We start from the raw sequence: 21,084 nt of genomic DNA on the forward strand, positions 1-21,084 counted from the left end.
TAAATGAAAGATAATAGATGTCTGACAATGTCATGTTCCATTAAGTGATTTACCCAGCACACTCTCACTAGCCCTGCAACCTCTGGCATCGATTTCCATAGCAACAAATGGCAGTGTTACCATCTGGAGCACATCCAGCAACCGGGAGTACAAACTCTAACAGCGGAGTTCAAGAAAAAAAAATCCTTTATAGAAGTCTAAGTGTATACTTTACAAGAAATAATGACATGCTGGACTTGCCTGTTTTGTGCAAAAGTTTCTGTCATGCCTAATTGTGTTTTGTCCAGTTCCTGTTTATAGCTGGGAAGGAGCATATACTGAGAAAACACCTACTAGCCCAGGACACAGGCAAGCTGCAAAGTTAATCATGGAGGAAGATGTATTATGTCACATCATTATTTCTGAACCTAGTACCGATAGTAATTCCTCTTTTGCATCAAGGACTACCCTCCACAGTGAAATTATTGGATGACCCACAGCATCTCCCAGAAACTTCATACGTAGCACTTCCTACCATCTGCCAAACTTGCACATAGGTCATAGGCAGCCTAGTACTAACACTGCTCAAGGTAAGGAATGTAGTATCTTTTATTTCTGAGTCACACAAGGTTATTTCTTTACAGCTCCGAAGTATAGGAGTTTGTCTTTACCTTATAGCATGAAGACTGCTATTCTTATTTATCCTGGTGGTCCCAAGCTCAATCCTAATTACAATAAATTGTTAGCTTTCTGCACACAGCAAGTATGTAAGCAATTACATTGGATATTTTTATCATTTATTATAGTAGTTTCCAAAGACTTAAAGACTCTTGTCAACCAGGAAAACCTACAAAATAAACAAAAGAAAATATTTCCATTCTTTGTGAAATCTCAGGTTATTTTGAGATTTCTGAAGAGTGTTTGTTGATTCATTATTATGAGATAGTATATTGTGTTTGTAGTTCATCAGATACTGCTACAAGCATTATCTTGGATCTTTCTGCTTCTCTGCACTATTCTGTCAGCTGCATTTTGATGTGGCAAGAAGTGATGTAGACCGGTGTATCTAAATAGAGTAGGTATTTTTCAAACACACACCAATATTTCTTTCAACAATAACAATGATCTTCTTTGCCAGACACTGCTGCAAAGAGTAAAGCCTCTGACATTTGCTTCCTGACCTTACTTCAGTGATTGTGACTATGGCATCCAGAGATGAACAGTTTTCAATAAAAAATGGGCAGAGTTTCTGTGGCTAATGCACACCAAAGAGACACAGCAGGCTAACAACAGATTCCCCAGGCTAACACTGAGATCTCTTCACAAACAGAAAAGAATAGTAAATATTGCAGGAGAAATCTTTTAGCAGGTGTCTGCCCTGTTGATTTAACTTGGCCTGTTTGGGGGTTTAAAACTGAAAAGAAGAACAAAGCTGTGAGTTGGGGAAAATTCAGCTTTGAGGTACAATGCTTAGGGTGTAATCCCACAGTGCTTTTCCTAAACTGAGCAAAGAGCAGTTAGAGCATTAGGGATTATGGAAGTCACTGAGGAAGATCAAGTTTTCAAAATGCACGTAAGATAAAAGACATGTGTTTCTGGAAAATTAGTTGTTTCTTGCTGCTCTTTTGTTTCACAGAGGTGGAAGAGTTTCTTCCTCTGCTGAATTACACTCAGCTGATGTAATTCATATGTGTGGCTGGGGAAGCGTATAGAAAACTTGGTCTCTCTTAGTGTATGGCCTGCAATCATCAGGAGACTTCCATTACACACTTAATTTAGATGCTAAGGAATCTTACTCTCCATTATTTTACTAATGATTTGTAGCCATTTTGGTAGAACCATGTGGTCTTTAATTTCAAAAATACCTCATTGGACTTTTCCTTTACAGACTGCATACAGTTATTCTTTCTTTTAAAAAAGATTCAACACTTTCCAGTTTACCATTTTATATTGATAGACCAACTTTCCTTTCTACCTTAAATAAAAACCCTTTATGTTATATAAGATGCTCTCACTTCAAACAAAAAGGCCATTTAATACTGAAGCTTTTAGTATCTTCTGCAAACTTGCTTAGTATCCCTTCCAGTCCCATGTCCAAGTAATTTATGAAGATTTTGAAGAGCACAGGGCCGAGGATGGAGTCATGTGGAACTCTATTAGTGACAGGTCACCAGTCTGATGTCACCCCACTCACTGTAACCCTTTGTGTCTGACCTGTCACCAATCCATGGTGTGTCTATCCAGCTGTGTTTTCGGACATTTTTTCCAGAAGGATCCTGTGAGATACACTATTGAAAGCTTTACTGAAATCCAAAAAGATTGCATCATCTGGCTTCCCTTGATCAACCAGGTGTTCTACCCTTTCATAAAAGGAAATTAGGTTTGATAAGCAGGCCCTTCCTCTCACAAAGCTGTGCTGGCTGTGAATGATGAGTGTGTTGCCTTTCAGGTGTTATTCAATACCCCCCAGAATGATCTCCATAACCTTACCAGGCAGGAAGTGAGACTTACCATCCTGTAGTTGATGGGGTCATCCTTCTTGCCCTTTTTGAAAACTGAGATACTGTTAGCCAGTTTCCAGTAACCGGGACCTTTCCAGATTCCCCAGACTATTCAAAAATTGCTAAGAGGGGGAGTGATGTTGGCCAGCTCTTGAAGTATTCTCAGATGAATCATATCAGGACACATAGAATTACAGGAATCCAGGTGGAGCAGCAGATCTCTTGCAACTTCAGGGTCAGCTGGTAGTTTCTCACTCTCACAGCCATGGTCCTCTAACTCACGGCACTGAGAACCCCTTAGGCCATCATCAGTGCTGAAGACAGAGGCAAAGAAGACACTGAACATCTCCACCTTGTCTATGTCCCTGTTTGTGAGATGACTGTCCTCATCCTGGGAGATGTAATTTCTGCACTGCTTTTTGCCATTAATATATTTAAACCCCCTCCTTTTGTTACATCCCACATCCCACAGTTCTGGTCAGCTTCAACTCCAGTGGAGCTTTGGCCATGTGAATTTTCTCCCTGTGGCAAGCAGCATCTCTGTATTCCTCCCACATCACCTGTCCTTACTTCTACTGGGCATACACTTTCCTTTTTTGCCTTATTTCCAAGAGAAGATCCCGGTTCAGCCAAGCCAGCCTTCTGTCTTGTCTGCTTGACTTCTGACATTCTTGGTTTCCCTGTGGCTGTAGGAGGTGGTGCTTAAAAAGTGACCAGAACTGATGGATTTCAGCACCTTCAAAAACATTTTCCCAGAGAACCTTACTCACTTCTTCCCTGAGCAGCCTGGAGTCTGCTCTCCTTATGTCCAGGATTGAAATTTTGCTGTCACTTTTCCTCCTGTCAACAGAGATTTTGAACTTAATCGCTTTGTGCTAGCTGTGGCCAAGATGGTCACCAGTCTCCACTTCAGTCTGTTGACAAGCAACAAATCAATCAGTGCATCTTTCCTAGTCAGGTCTCTGAGGGCCTGTGCCATGAAGTTGTCATCCAGGTGTTTTAGGAATCTTCTGAATCTGTTTGTTGTCGTGTGACAGTTGGCAATGGAAGAGACAGGTCAGATTGCTTGGATGCAAGAAACCGATTTTATTGATACAGAGCTGAGTATTTATACCTTTTCAGCAGTAGCTGAAAATAGATCCTTATATAAGAAGCAATCACTATAACAACCATATCTATGTTTCTTATTAATATTGCAAAACTACAAGCTAGCACTAACCGGCACAGGTACATCCCAAGCATGCCGTTCCCTTATACTAGCTATTTCCTGGTAGGCCGTACTGCCTGCCATGGTTTGCGGCCTAGCAGCGTTAGCGCGTCCACTTCTGACATGAGTTTAGCAGTGCTCTCACTTCTGCTTTCTAGCTGTATCTCCACAGTTTGTGACAGCTGTGATGCTCCCAGTCAATTTCCAGCAAGTTGAAATCCCTCATAAGGACAAGGGCAGTTGATTTAGAGGTGACTCTTAGTTCCTCAAGGAATAATTCTTTGGCATCATCGTCCTGGCTAGGTGGTCTAGAGTAGACTCCCACAGTGACATCCATTTGTCTGTCCCTTAATTTTTACCATGAGGCTCTCAGCCGTGTCATTCACAACTGTAAGCTCCATATGTTCCAGCCCTTCCATCACATTACAACACATCCCTGCCTTGTCTGCTCTGCCTATCCCTCCTGAAGAGCCTTTAACCATCCAACATGACCCTCCAGTAACCGGACACATCACACCGAGTTTCACTTGTGCCAATAACATCAAAACTCTGAGACTAGAAAAAAGTTTTAAGCTCCTCTTGTCGGTTTCTTCAAGCTGTCATGGGTGGGAGAGTTTCAAATATTGCTAATATTGATATAATACATTTGGCCATTTATAGTCATAATTTTTTTCATGGGTTTCCCCTCCATCTTAGTCTTTTAATCTAATCATCAGATTAATCTGATATACAGTATTGTTGTACTTGGACATAAATAAGCCTGAGAATTGTTAATAAATTGGGCATGCGGTTTGACATATTATCTCTATTGCCATATTTCACATTCTGTTACTTCTGGCATTCTAGGTGCTATGATGTGCAAACCACATCCACTCAAGCCTGCAGCAAAAGTTGCCTAAAAATTGCTAATACTCACAGTGGAAGTAGAAACTTATGGTGCTTTTTTCTCATATCTAGGACAGAAAAGTATTTTTTCCAGAGAGATCTGAAAAGAAGATGGGACTTTACTTCTGAAGTAGAACTACCACATTCTATGATGATGGGAGGGTGGGGGAAATGGAAATTAAAAGACTATGGACAGTACCGCATCTTGAATACATCACAACAAATAAATGTACTCCAAATCATGGGTATTTAATCTCACAGCATTTGTAAGCCTTCCAGCTATGAAGTTATTGTAAAAGAAAAAGAAGAAATACACCTTTGAATGTATTTTTCAACCCAAAGAGTTCAGTGATACAAAAAGCCACAAACTGGTCACCTTTTAAGTGGTTCTTGAAGAACAGTTACAAATCCAAAGACTCACCAGGAGAAAAAACACTTAAATTCATAAAGAATTCTTACCTGCTGCTGAGACCAGTTGCAAGCAGAATGCCACTCTGCAGAAGCAAAATTATCACTTTTTTTCCCTTTAGCAAACATAAGATACTGAAAAAAAACATAGCTGCATCAAGAGGATTTGTGTAGAGATGTGACTTGACTGTTCAAAAGAAATGAAAAAAAAAAGCTTGTTATATGTTTTAGCATTTAGGGAATCAGTGACTTTTTAAACTTCCCACTGTGATGGTATAAACATGCTGTCTTTAATGCTGCCAAAGCTTATTGAAGCCCTGGGTAGGTAACTTCACAATACTGCACACACCATGAAATTACATTTAAGAAAATTAGGGTCGAGTTTAATTACTTGTATGCATTTTTGATGAGCATATGTTCTGTTTAAGGATGTGGCTTGCAGAGGTCCTGACATTCAGATCAAATGAATTTGCTCACATGTTGTTAATTTCCTTTTGAAATTAATTTAAATGATGATGATTCCTTACATTTCTGGGGGAAAAAAAAATCACAATGATTCAGTGAAGCTGCAGAAAAAAAGAAAAATATTTCTCTTATGTACAAAGCATGCAAGAAAATTCCACAGCCATGATATATCTTTGTTTATGCACAATCCTGGACAAGAAGGAAAAAAAAACAAACAAGCCTCACACATGCAACAGCTGCACAATTTTCTTCCTTTTTCTTATTTCATATAAAATAACCAGACCAGTTTTACAAAATAACCTGGGAAAACATGATGATATTTGCTACTTGGTTTATACATAAGCATATTATTTTTTTAAATAAATGCGTTCTACTGTCTTCTCTTTTCACCACACCCCTAAACAGAGAAGTTCTCTTGTCCAACTGCAGTTCAGACAACATGTCCCCAGTTAAATGCCTTGTTATGCTTGTTGCTAGCTCACAAAATCAAGAGCTTTCTTGTTCAATGCATGCTACAAAATTCTGCTATGCCTTCAAATGCAATATTGAGATGACTATTCGTCTACTAGGGCTGAAATTCAATAATGAGGAGCTGCACCTTTCTTACTAATATTCATTCTGTAGCTTCCTCAGGGTGTTTTCCATAAGAAACCAACATTGCTTGTGCTTATTTCCTCTGAAATGTTAACACAAGTTAAGGATCAATGCTCTATTCAGAGATCTCCTAAGAAGAAGGATGTTTCACTGACCACTGGCATGCAGCAGTGGCTAACAAAACAAGGAGAGTTTTTCTTGGACGTGTTAGTTGTTCCTTAAAGTCTCCCAACAGTGAAAATACAAGTTGCACCAACAGCTCAGAATCATGTGCCCTCTTCTTTTTAAAAGAAGCTGCAACTATGAAAACATGGTGTATCTGTACATAGTTATTGCACGGTGATCTTTAAAAATTACTGCCTTTTTTAGTTCAAAGCTAGGCTAAAAAAATACACAAGTATGAAGAACTGTTCTTGACAAATGGTTTTCTTATGAAATTAATGAGTACAAATAAAATAACAGAATGCTGAAGAAATAACTGTTAAAGTTAGAGGAAAAATATTCTACTATTAATGAAGTACTACTTTATTAAGACATAAAGAAAAGAGGAAGGGAGACAGGGAGGGAGGAGAGTAGAGGTAGGAGGGAAAAACAAAGTAATAACATTTTAATTGTACAGTGTGGATCCTTTCTGCCTCTTGGGAAGGCAGACATTAAAGAATGTGTTCTTAAATCAAGTTTACCAAGTATAACACAGTCTCTGTATGGCTGTCATTGTTTTAATTTAAAAAGCAAACAGTAGGGGGAAAAAAAAAGGTCAACTCCACTAGTGATTTTTCATCTCCCACCTGGTATTTTCATGGCTTAAACTGATCACAGTAATGAAAATGTACACAGGATGTAGTGTTTATTTTAAACTTACTGTTACCTCAATAGCCCAGTTCAGGAGGTAGAAGGGCAAATGAGGAGAATGCGGAAAAAAACCTAACAGAACAAAAAGAAGGCTGGGAAAGAAAGACTATAGGACATCCTTGTCATCAAAGGAGTACTGGTTCTACTTTCTACCTATAAACTGGTGATAAGTGATACCATTCCATGTCTTCACTGTACCAAAAATAATACTACATTAGAGATAGCTTCACAATCCCAATAAACCACCTTTCACACATTTCTTTCCCACCTAAGTGACCCCAAAGTAGGGTAACTCTAGGGCATTAATTCTGTAGCACAGCATTTTATACATCACTTCATCAGGAGACTAATAAAGGAATGTTTAATATCACGCTGACTACCGAAGTACTACAGGTTATCTGAGGAAAGATATTACACCTGCAACCATAACCCAGCAGTTGTCTGCTCTTTCACTTGCCATTCCATCTCTGGTTCCGTGCATCTGACAACCAGGGAAAGAAGAAAAATTTACACTCTTTTTTCACACAGCTGCAATTTATACAGCCTTAACTCCTTCAAAAGGTCATATTCCCCAGCTCTCACTCCTCCAAATCATCATGTTTCTTGTAAAACTATTGCTCCTTCTCACCAGAGGGTTCAAAAAAATCAACTTACTCACCATTTTCCTTGCTAATCTGAGTTCTCTTGTCACGTTTTCTGTAGATTGAATGTATATTTCAGGTCCTTAAATTTTCATAATTAGAGTTTTGGGAAACCTTAGCCCACCCAGAAAAGGCAATGTATGTGTTTGCTGACTATCTTATTTTCTTAAAATTTCATTGTTTTAAAGAGCAGGATTAGGATTGGAGTTTCAAAAGACACTTAAAAATATGCTAATCTAAAGAGGACTGGTCATTTGCCTTCATATCAAAGTAAATATTTTTCTTTCTTTCTTTCTCTCTCTTTCTCATTCTAAGAAAATTATGTTTTATTTCGTGACTTTTCAGTAGAACAGCTGGATTCCAGAACATGAAGTTTTTTTATTAGCAGTAATATAAATATTTTTTTCTAAATTTCTTGGTGAAGTAATGAGCAAGGAAACCATGGAGACCTAAACACATTAGTACCTCAAAGATGTCTGATTTACAACCACTTTTTTTTTTTTTTTTTTTGCCAACAATGTTGGAAAAGTGGAAGCTGTTAATATATGGGTTCTCCATTAAACCATGTATAATTTAAAGCAGAAAAAGTGAAATGTATGTCCCCACACATGTAGCACACCTGACTGGATGAATCAACTGAAGGAAAGCATGTTGAATCTCTTCAGTGTACTTATACTAGCCTAAGCCAGCACATTACTTTCAAACTACGAAATATGACTAAGAACTGACTCTGTTTGGACAAGCTGTGGCCCAAACTGACCAGATTTCCCAGCACTCATTTCCATAGAGTGTGTCTACACCTATGGTAAATATGATGTGCATCAGTAAGTTGAAGGGAACTTACCAATAGTGGTCCCTTTGTAGTCAGCCTGTTTAATGATGCCTCCTTATCTGTTCTATCTTGTATTGCCTCTTTCTTTCTGTAAAGGAGATGTTAGTATTTTGTTGCACTTCACCTTAGTGAGTGTGAATTACCACAGATTTTGGGAGAACTGCAAAACTATATAGCAAAGACCTATAATGATGACACACACCTATCTCTTCCTTGCCCTGTAAAATCCTCTCAGCTGGACTTTATGCCTTAGAATATGTTGCTGTGACTCAAATGAAAAGTACATCAAAGCAATATATGTAGCATGTAGATAGCATTTCACTATATTGAGCAATACTAAAAGGTTTTAAAAGCTATTTCATAGCAGTGAAAGAGTCTTAATAGGAGCCAATGGAAAGCTTATTTCAGAAGATAGATTTTGTTTGATCTTTGTGCCAAATGCTCTATGCTGTTTGGGACATATACTTCTAGCCCTTTCTAAATAAAATACTTATAACATATAAATCTAATTTACAGTTTATCAATTCAATTCTTCTGTAAAATTATTTTCTATTTCATATCCTTACAGAAATTTTACCTTTAGTAAATATTTAAGACACATTTATTGATACTGAAATTACAGAGAAATTTGACATTTATCAATATAAATAAACTGTATACACGCCCCTGGAGTCAGAGGGAAATGTATTTAATGCCTTAGATCACAGGAAAAAAAAAACAAACAAACAAAAACCAAACCAAACAAACTTAGACGTTTGTGGAGAGGTTTTTTTAATTAATTGGATCAGTGCAAGTCAAATTGGCAATGGCAGATTATACTGGGAATTATTTGGAAGGGAACAGAACAGAAAAAGAACATAATTCTGGCTGGTAAATACCTGGTAAGCCTACATAACTTATTCACTATGTAGTTCTCATCCTTCCCACTAATTAGAAAAGAACAAATTAACCAAGTCAAGAAAAAAGAGAGGATATTATATGGAAAAAATTCATTAATATGCATTAGACCAAGACTTTTAGCTTGAAATAGAAAAAAGAAGACAAATATGATAGAGGTCTACAAAATCATGATTTGTTTGCAGGAGGTAAAGAGGAAATGACTATCATACAGAGGTATAATATTTGCCCTTCCTCCCAGCATAAGTACTCATGAGAAGCCATTAAAATTATCTGGCAAAATATTTAAACTGAAGCAAAAGAGAAGTACTTTTAATAATGCACTAATGGTAGAACTCACTGCATGAGCAAATTTTGGAAACTGAAAGTTTAAACGGGGATTAGACACTTGAATGAAAAGCAGGTCCATTCATGACAAATAAACTTTCTAATCTGCATTTAATCTTTGCCTCCACAAGTCCCTAAACCACTGGCTGCCAAAAGCTGGGAATATATACCCAGAGAAGAGATTACTCTACACATCACTGGTGTCTTCTACTCTTTCCCTAAACAGCTGCCACTGGCTTCTACCAGGAATGGGTTGCTGAGCTAGCTGAATCTTTGGTCTCATCCACTATGGCAGTATCTCAGTCTCATAGCTCTAGATGGTGACCTATGAATTGATTCAACTCATTTAACCTGCTCTTGAACCTAAACGGGTGCATTAAAATAGCTCACGTTCCCACACACTAAAAATTCTAGTTCTCATAGAATTTAAGCCTTGTGTTCAAACTATGTCCTTCCAGGAGTACCAGGCCAATGCTCAGAGTGTCAATATGGATGGCCAAATTATCAAAATTTAAATCCTGAACTATGAAAAACAGTAAAAACCGCAAAGCACACAAAGAAAAAGCTAGTGTCACTTGGTTTTCCAAAGAAAATTTCTTGGTGTAAATGGCTATTCAGCATCCCACTGGCTGGGTCCAGCTTTGAAAGAAGATGCCTGCAGATAGCACAAATTTGCCTCAGTTGGATACAAGTTTGCAAACTTTGTTGCTTTTGTTTTATTTTTCCTTACGACAAGGACACACAATTTTAAAATATCTGCTATTATACTTCATAGCACCTACTTTTAAGAGATTAATGTGCAATGTGCTATTAAAACAAGAAAAAAAAAAAGGAAAGGGAAACAGAATGTTCTTATTAAAATACTTCAGTCCATCTGGCCAAAGTTAGTATGTGTTCAGTCATAAGGTGGGCTACAGATTTGAGGAGTTTGATACCAGTTTGAAGGGATGACTCTGCACTCTTGACTAGTGTCACTTACTTCTTGCTATATCTCTTCAAATTGAATTGTAATCTTCTGAGGCAAGTCCATTTTGTGTAAGACAAATATAAGGTCTTCTGATTTGACACTGGTTTATGTAAACCTTAGAGCTGGTGGGTAACATTCAGAAAAAATATTCCCCCATCATTTTATATGTATAAAATCTAGATTAAAATTACTTTCTAATTTATCATGGTTGCACATCATAAATTTCAAATAGACTGTGTCGGTGTCAACATTATCAATGGTCTCAGCATTAATTGCCAACAGGCAGGTGGGCTGAGAGGCATTCAGAACACCTGTGGTTGGTAGTCTTCAAGGCTGAAGCTTTGCAGCTTGCAAAAGGACTCCTTTATGCTTAACCAGCAAGGCTGGGCTGGAGGGAGTTTCCATGAGTGTTGAAAGTGCCTTCACAGCCAAGTGATAAGCTGCATCAAAAGGAGGGACCTTCTCTGCATCACTGTTTTCCAGTTTTCCCTCTGTGTTTCAAGTTTTTTCCCAAAGGTGTTTGTGACTCAGTTTTAACTTCAGGTATAATTGCTGCACTTGTCTTGGCCGTTACCAAACAGACTGAACTTCATTTCTTCGTCATGAGTGATTGTCTAACACTTTCCATCTAAAGTTTAGCTTTCTGCACGAGTTTTCCCCCAAAGCACTGCTGAAGCTTGCTGACTTTATCCAGAGCATTGTGCAGCTGCACTCTAGCAGGGAAGTGCTGTTGTTATAATTTGGGGGTTAAGATGCTGGAACTCATGCAGGTAGTCAGCAAATGCCAGAATATATGAAGGATACTGCTTAATGGGGGTAAGGATGTGTTCTTTCCATTGGGCTTCAAAGACTTTTCCTATGCATTTGTGAACAGTGAGCTCTCGAAGCAAAAGACACGCATTCAGCATCAACTTAAAGCTCCTGCAGTTAGGCACTCAAGCAATCAAAAATGAATTAAAAATAAGCAAAATATACATATGGAGAGTGACAAGTGCTAAGATATATCACAATAACAGCCTCTCATGAATATACCAGTAATTACATTCTGTTTTCAAGAACATTTGTGTTGATGAACATCCTTCTATATATTGGATAACGAAATTTGTTGGCTTGTTTAAACATGTATTTATGGCACCTGTTTTGTTACTTGGCCATTGAATTTTTTACTTAGAGGGAAGTACAAGGACCTGACAACATTCAAATCACTGAAGTTTAGAATTAAGTTGCTAAAAATGAATGTTTGACATGGTTGCATTAAAAAAAATACCAGGACAAGCTGTCTTTGTCACACAACAGAGGCAATCAGTTCCCAAGCTGCTGAAATAAATCAAAATTTCAGCCAGCTGTCAGGCTATTAAACTGATTCTGACAGAATCAGGGATCAGGACAGCCACATAAGCAGGTGAAGTCCAAGTGTTTGCCTGGTCCCAGATGTCTGTAAACTTTATCCACAGTTAGAGTCAGGCTAAGAGTCAGAAAGTATTTGTCTGGCCTCTGTAGACTGGCAGCAGGAAGACGCAAAATCTGCTTGTTGAGGTCTAAACACCAAGGGCTGCTAAAGATAACTTAAAAATTAGGTGTTTCTGCACTTCCTCAGATGGGAGATTGAAGAAGATATTTCAGGAGATCACAGTCTCAGGCAGTGATGGGAAATCAGAAAGAGGGCTTTGTAAAATCCTAAGAAAATGCCATTCTTTTATTCAGCCCCATTGCAAAATATCATTCCTTGTCAAGTTGAAAAGCATCATCTCTCACACTGTTTGGTCATATTAAAGTAACCTTTGAGCTAGAAAATTCAAGTCATCAGCATATATGTTTGGACCATATGGAGTTAGGCTTTTTTTGGTCAAAGTTCTTTAATATATAGATATGAAAAAGGATCAGGGAAAGACCACAGAAACAAAATTACTGAATCCTTTTTGTTTCATTTGTCTCAGAAAGTCTAGCAACCAGAACTCTTGGTGTCCTGATACGTACAAAGAAACGTAAGAGTTGAAAAAACACACAATCCCTTTTGCTATTATTTGCCTGATTTCAAGGAAAATACATCCAGCATTCAAATTCCCATTTGATTATCATACAGCTTTAAAAATCCTCCTTTTCGCAATGTTTTCTATTTTTTTCCATGGCCGGCAGTCTGGGGGCACTGCTTTACTCATATAATAATTGTATTATCCACCAGTTCAAACCCCAGTATTATTTCCCTTAACTCTTCTGTGTCAGAGAACTTTTGGAAAACATGGTGAATTAATGGTGCTATAATTGTAAGAAGGAGAATGACAGTGGATTTTTATCAGTGAATCTGAAGAAGCAAGCAGCAAATGTCTATTACGTGAGTAAAAAAGTCTCATACGTGAGTTAATGTAGTTGTTTGCAGTGAAAATTACGTTAGACTTATGTTCCTTAAAGATCTCTTATCTACTCTTCAGACAAAAGTTTTAGGGACATTCATATGACAGAATTATTTCAGAACACACAGAACACTAATAAGAGTAGGAAGAAATCAAGTTAACACACAGATCCATCATAAATGTAGAGTCCACAAGCTGCATGTGTATTCCACTGGCAGAAAACTCCACACAAGTGTCCGATTGCTCCTGCGTACCTGGGAACTGCAGGTGGATGAATGTGCAGCTTGCTCCATTTTATTACTTCTTTAGTGCTATGCATCCCTTCAATACCTCTGGACTTGGTTTCTGAGACTCACAGTAAGCAAAAAGCTCAATAAAACTCAAACATTTTGTTGAGTTCTTCAGTTCTTTACTCTCTTACCTTCTTAAATTCTCTTTGACCAGGATGTTTGGAAGACTGGATTCTTCAGCCACTGAATGTTATTAGATTAATTTGAGGAATTATTTTTCTGTCCTTTATTCCCTCCCTGAATGCATTGTGTTGGGAATATAATATCCCAGAAGAAATACAGGGATATCCCAATATCCCAAGATAGACTCCAAACTGGGAAGCATTTCGGACCACTGTATATCCTTCTAGCATAATAGGGGAACATTTGATGATGTATTCTGTCCTCTGTACAATGTGCTTGTTTCCTATGAACTCAGAGAAAAACACAAGGGGATCAGTACCGGGAAATCAGATCATGCTGACTTGAACAAGGTCTTAAGTAAATGCCTAGCGTCAGGCAAGCAGGTATAATCTCTGGAGACTCAATTATGTGCTCAAATGTTTTGCAGAATTAGGTTCACAATGAAATGAAGAGAGTTTAGTTCCCTTTTCCTGTTCTTGCAGAGAAGTCTGAAAAGATATTCTAGGAGAAAGGCAGTTCAATGAAAAAATAATTCACCTTTATAATTGTTAATATTTCTTTCAGGTTTCTGATAAACAAAATCCTGTAATTTTTGAATATTAATAAGGAAATCAAGGTATTTCCTCTCTGGAACACAGAGTATAAAATAACTTTTAATTTTTTAATATTTTGGAACATGATTTAAAAGCTACTTAAACTTTGGTATCATTCATTTTTACCGTAATACAGAGGGAGTGATGTTCAATTGCTAGTCAGATTGACCATTAAACTGCTTGTTGAGTAGGAAATAGGTTTGCTGTGTTATTTTGGCTTCTTTTTGAGTGAAAAATACTCAGTTATATATGTGGGAATGAATACATTTTGTCTGTGTAGTTTAGTTTCCCTTAAGAATTTCAAAGTCTGAGTCAATTTGGTGCAGTTCCAACACAAATGCTCAAATTCAAAGGGGTTTTATTGGTCGTTTCCCTTCTTTCCTATTCTAACAAGGGGAACAAAATACTGAAATCTGCAAATCTTAACACCTGTCACTGAAACTCAGTTTTTTGACATGAAAAAAATGAGGTTTGAGGTTTTTAATAAGAGCTCTTTAAGGGTATACTGCAGTACTCCTTCAGGGAGATATTGCAATGACTGGGCAGACAACACCTGATTCTGACCCATATTTCCGGCCTGACCTCAGACTTGCCTCCTCATCCCAAACACATCCAATGGCCTGAGTTCCAGACTGAGCCTGCTGGCCTCCATCTGTGTCTGTTGTTGGTGTTTGAAAGAAGCCATCCATCTCTATTACATCAGGCCATCATCACTGCAAAGGAGGTTCTGGTCTTTTCAGCAAATGTAAAACACGGCATAAAATATGCCATTAAGACCAAGGAAACACCTTTTTCTTCACTGCCCACACCCTCCTTTTGATTTCTTTTTGCCTGCATTACAGAGTCATTTGCCTGTTTCCAGCCTCTTTCCTCCCCTTCCACTGGCCACTGATACATGCCAAAGAAACTGATTCTACTATTGGTTTTGCTGAGGACAGACCCTGCACTCCTACCTTTCTGTCCTCCTCACCTGGTTTTTATGCCTGTTTCTGGCCATGCTTCTCATCCCCATGGGTAATCTGACAGCAATAATTGGAGGTAAATGAGCCTATTTAAGTTCCTTTTGGAAACTTGAGAAAGCAAAGTGTTTATAACTTTCTTTGCTCCACTGAGTTCAGACACTTGCTGTAAAATTAATAGCTGGTGTCAGAGCTAAAAATAACTGCACTTTTTAAAATAGGCATGCCCCATCTTGACATTCTTCATTTTTAAGGTGTATTACATTTTGTTTGAGAGATAACAACCTTTATTAAGATACAATGGCACTAAGGTGATGCTATTTTTTACTCTTTTTTCTTGGATCTCTCTGCCATGATACAGAGATTTCATTACTTTTCCACACAACAACTATATGTAAATATATATATATACATGTAAATATTTTTATAAAAACATATAAATAAATAAATAAATATTTACAATGAGAAATGAAATGTTTGTATTTTCCAAAAATATCCCTAATTAAAAAATAACTTCACAAAATTCTCTAGCTTCACCCCTGGTAAGAACTTAATGTGATTTCACAGCCTTCAGGGAGACCTGTGAGAAATGAGATGCTTGATCCCCTCCTTGCACAAGCTCAGCCATGGGGATGGGTGGGAAAAATCAAATGAACAAAGAGTGCTCCCAGCTGAGAAAAAATGTGCGGAGACAGAGGGTAGGAAAATACAAAATTAAAAGTGTTCTGTGTCTCTATCAAGAGAAGGAAAGTGCGAAGAAGAAGATCAAAGCATGTGCAGCCAGTCCTGAAAGGGACTCAGAGTGTTAATTTTCACTGAGATCAGTATGAACAGTGCATCATCTCACTTCAACGGAGCGGGGGCTTATTCCCTCTCACGTCCGAGCGGAGGGAAGCTTCTCTCACTACAGTTCATTTTCAGGTCTGTTCCTGGGTTTTTGGAAGTCCAGACCAGCCACTATGACCTGTTACAGCATAAACCATGTGGGGCAGGAAAGGGGGTATCGCTTATGGCAGGATCTATCCCAGAAGTTACAATTGAGTCACATTCTTTCTCTATCAGTATTTTGTTTTCACAAATATTGCAGCATATCACTGCCCTCTAATTCACACATGCTTCTTCTTCTTCCTAGATGATAATTAGATATGGGCATGAGTGTCTTTGTATTAGTTTTCTTTCTATAAGTAAACAGTGCCTTACATCAAAAAAAAGTGTAGAAATAAGAGTACTACAAACCAGACTAAGATGTTTTGTTTGTTTGTATTTCTCCAGAGAAGCTTAGAAAATATTAGTACAAACTTTCTCATCTTCAGGACAACAATAACATTCTGGAGGACCTTTTTTATTTTCAGATTCAATTAGCTGGTTCACTGACTCATGAATTTTGCATGTCTAAATGATGCATCTTGATTTTGACCAATCTTAATTTGTGTTAAGTGAGAAATATAAACCAACCAGAATTCAATAAAAAGTTTCAAATTAAAAAAAGCAAAAACCAAAAAGCAAACCCAACAAAACATTTAGATAATGATGAAACTATTTAAAGAAATGAGACATGAAACTAATGAAGTTTTTTTCCTGTTATATTTGGTGAATCTTTTTTTTTGCCTGAATTGCTGTAAATGTTCTTAACTGTAGAATTATCCTGTCTTACAAGAAAAAAAGATAATCTGTCAGCATACTTGTGTTCTACTGACTTTTCCCATAGTATGTTATCACTATTAAGATATTCACTAAGTAATTTAGCAAATACTTATCATGATTCCCTCTCATTCTATGTATGTCTCTGATCAAGATATTTTATATTTTTTAGATAACAGCTTCATACAGGCAAAACTCCCAAAACACAAAAACCCATGAACAATGCTAAAGGTTTACGGAAAAATAAACAATGTGCTTTGGATAGCACCTCAAAACTTTAGATTGTTGTATGTTCTTGTATTTTCTCAATCTACTGTCTTTTAGGGCTTATCTTCTTTAAGAAGTTCCTCTTCATGCTCCTGAACTTCATCTTCTTGGACTCAATAATGACCTAGTATTCAGCTTGATGCTCTTGATCCAACTTCATTTATCTTGCTTGAGTAATCAATCATTTTGTCAGTAATATACAGAAGAGGTCATCCCTGCACTACTCACCAGAAGCTATGCATTATCACCAGTTTCTTCAATCAGCAAACAAGATTGTTGGCAGGGCTACTGTGACAACAGATGTTTTTGAGAGTTCTTAAGCAAAGGTCTTAGTCACAAAGTTATAGCTTCACATCATTATTTGTGAGTGTATTTCTATGTGGATAACCTAAACAGTCTAGTGTCCATGTCTGGCAATTTGTCACCTATCCCAAAGGGGACCACAATATCACTGAAATGATAACGCTGAACACTGTAAAAAAAAAAGAAAAAAAAAAGTCAGGGTTAAGTAAAGGGAAATATCCATTCTCTGGTAGCAGGTGACCATCCTTCAGTCTCCGTAAGCCTGTTGTCAGAGTACAGCCAGCCAGCTTGTGAGCACATTTGGATACTAGCCTAAATATTCCTTTACCTACCGCCTTCACATTCCAATAATATCTAAGCTTTTTCTTCTTGCTCATTTTACAGTGGATATGCACAACTGGAGAAAAAAGCATTTATGTCATTAATTCTGCTGTTCTGCCCTGTTCTCAGCCGTGCTCTTCACTGCAGCCATTAGGCTGAAACTCACTGTTCACACTTGTCTGCTATGTAACTAAGTACCCCAATTTTATCCGAAACCAAAGTCATTTCAATGGCCAAAAATTGAATAGCATGTGGACTTGGAGCTATTTCAGGAGTCATCTTTATGATTTATTATACCACAGTGCCTTCTTACTGCTGCAGCTCAGGAATGGTATGAATGAATCAGCTGGATTAGTGACAAGTACCAATGTCTGTGCCCCTTTTAGAGCAAGGAATAGGTAAATAAACAATGTGTAAACATACCTGCAACTGCAATGGGACACTGACTAAATGCAGAATGGCAGGAGCTAACCATTGCCACAATAACCGTATGTCTTTCTCTCCAAGGAAATTTTTACGTTAACTTTTATTCTTTTCCAAAACTTTTTTGTCTTTAATTGCTAAAAAAAGGCTATAAAATCAATTTAACTGTACTGTGTACTCATTTGTCTATAGCAGTCTGATGAGTAATCCAGTAATTGTGGTAGAATTTTAAAAAAATTGGAGACTAATTTCCTGTCATACAGAGCCAGATAACTTTTGTGAAAACATTGCTATTGGAAGAACTCATCATAATAGTCCTCTTTTGCTTATATTTCTCCCTAGAAAACACCGAAATAAAAGAAGTGGAAGGCGGAAAGTGATTTACCAAAATATGAGTATTGATCTAATATTGATATCCAACTGAGATGGACAAAAACTCTCTAACAGTTTAGAGTTAGAAAGTGCATGTTTTATTTGGTGCCAGGCTCTGCGTGGGATAGCTCCCTAAAACGCAAGGCCCTGATCCAAGCAAACACAAAGCTTTTTATTTCCAAAAATTATGAATATCCAAAATACAAGTGCATATTCATAACATTAACACCTCCCATTCTCCACTTCATATGGAAATGAGCTTACATGTCATTAAGCATGCATAATGTGTGTTCTGAATTGAGTCGGTGGTCTTGAATTGGTCAGTGGTCTCGAAAAAGATGAAGTACGCTCATCTTCCTCATTTTGAGGAAGTTCGCCTTTCTGAACTTTAACAATCCTAATTACTTTAGTGACCTCTAAGTTTCCTCTTGCGTGACTTTTGAACGGGTTCCCACAGAGGGAGGAAATTGGTAATTCTCCTTGTTGCCTACACCAACTTATCAATGTTTCTATTTCTCGTTCTAAGCACAGCTAAGCAAACATGCAAATGACAGATCATCAGTTATTTGGTAATCAGTTACCAACATCTTAAAACCTGTTTCAGGTCCATCTCTCTTAACTATTTTAATTAACTCTAGCTGGGCCCAAAGTCCTTCCTATTTCAGCTAATTTCAACACAGCTAGCCTATAGCTAAGATCTTTATGTTTCTTCTAAATCTATGTTTCAAAAGAAGAAAGAGAAAAGGTGAAAGGTGGAAACAGGAAGGCAGAAGGAAGAAAGGAATAAGGAAAAGGAAAAAAAAAAGGAATACATAAAAGATATTATGTGATGCAGCTCCAAAATTTTTAAGGACATTTTTGGCTTCATTTAGACAAATCCAAAGATAACACTTCTGGCTGTAAAAGTCTACAAACTAAAGATTAGAATCAGAAAAAACCAAATGGAGAAAGCTCTTATACAAGATATAAGGTTAGTATCTCCCAGTATTGTACAGCCAGTCTTATATTTAGGCCAATATGTGTAAATTAAGATTTTCCCTTTAATATATAGCTGCCAAAAGTAATGGTTAGATATAATTGCAGTCTCCATCATTTGCATACTCCATCCATGTGTTAGAACTCACGCAATAATATAGCATTGAACAGAAAGAAAAAATTCACAATTCGGCTTTAAAGACACACTAGATCCTAAAGTATGATCCCATTCTGTCCATTATGTAAAATATTTTGCTGGAGTTTCTGGATAACAGCAGTTAGAGTGACGTGAAAAACATTAGGTAGCTGCTTTATGCAAGAAGGATATAAAAATTTGGCCCATTCAATTTTGCACCAACTCAACTGTTACAAAATGGTGTTCTTTTATTCCATAAACTCTAAAGTGAGCAACTCTAAAGAGGGCTGAGATGTTTCTGCTTACCATCACATTCTGCCTATACAAATTACTGTCAGATGTAAAGCTATGCTGAAAATTTCTTGCCAGTTTTGGTATTCTCTATTTTATTATCACTTGCAAGGTATCTTGTCAGATCATCTAAGTCTGCTGAAGACTGCTTCAACCTAAAATAGAGTTTATTGCATCACTTATCTAGTCAATGGAAATGTCTAGTAGATGATGGCCAAGGTTGTCACCTAAATCTGAAACAGTATTTAGACCTTTTTATTAAAAATATGCATTATTATTATTATTAGCCTCATTCTGCTTTGTTTTTCTGCTGGATACCATGTGAGAGTTAAATATGAGCCAGAAATACTTCCCCATGGACTGTCAAAGCCTAGAATATGAGGGGGATAATGTGTATATCTCAAACAGCAGTGCCCAGATGGCTGTGGAGCCAACCAAGGATTGTTGGTAATAACAGAGTGTGAGGAAGAACAGGATGTGTCTGGAGAGGGAGATCATGTAGAGGTAGGGCAGCCCTTTTCCGGGACAGATGTCCTTCTTCTGACTCCTGGAGACAAGCATAGCAGAGTAGAGTGCCAGTGCACAAATGAGGTTGAGACATGGGTATAGACTGTATGGGAGGATCAAGACCACCAAAGACCCTCAAAGCCCTCACCCAAAGTCTAGAAGAATGGACTGAGCATGATAAACTCATTTGCAAAGAAAGTGAAAAACTTATCTTCAGGTAAGGAAAACTTCTCAAAAAAAAGTACCTTCTTGAAGCCTGGGCATGTACACGCCCCAGGGCCCAGATCCGTCATCTGGATCAACTCTGGAACCAGAATTGATCTCCCTCTTTCTCCCTTTCTTCCTTTCTTTCTATTTCACACTCTTATTAATCTTTCCTGTTCTTTTTTTCCTCTCAACTTACCTCTTTATCCAAAACCCACTTCCATGTGCTTATGCTGATGCCTACAGATTTTTAGCTTTTCATGTATTCTTCATGTATTTGCAGCTTTGCAGAGTGTTAAATGCCTAGGTATAACTTCTAGTATTTTTCCAGCTTTCTTTCCCATAGTGAACAAACACTTATTGATGCATTCTTAAAGTTTTGTTTAGTCTTGCTTGTAAGTTCACCAAGGACATTTTATTTTGCACCGTATAATCATAGACAGAATAAATGTAGGGTAGGAGACTGGGGGAAGAGCTTCAATGGGGCAGAACCCAGTGGGGAGACTACCTAACCAACTGCTCCTCTAATTGGACAACATTGGCTAGATATTCTCACTGCCCGACCTTATAAAATTGTACAGATCTAATTCTGAGCACTGTTTTTCACCACATCGTGCACCTGAAGGCTTTCTAGTAAAGGTTTTATTTTATATTATCAGTCTAATGTTGTCTGGAAAAGTTTGAGTTTTATTTCCAGGCAACAGTGCTAGGAGATCAAGGACTAACTCATACCAATTTCCATTTCAAGTGTGTAATTTACTAATAAAACTTTG

This window comes from Corvus kubaryi, unplaced genomic scaffold (genome assembly GCF_017639235.1).
Source record: "Corvus kubaryi isolate FWS band 111438036 unplaced genomic scaffold, C.kubaryi_AGA036_p1.0 68, whole genome shotgun sequence".
Taxonomy (NCBI): domain Eukaryota; kingdom Metazoa; phylum Chordata; class Aves; order Passeriformes; family Corvidae; genus Corvus; species Corvus kubaryi.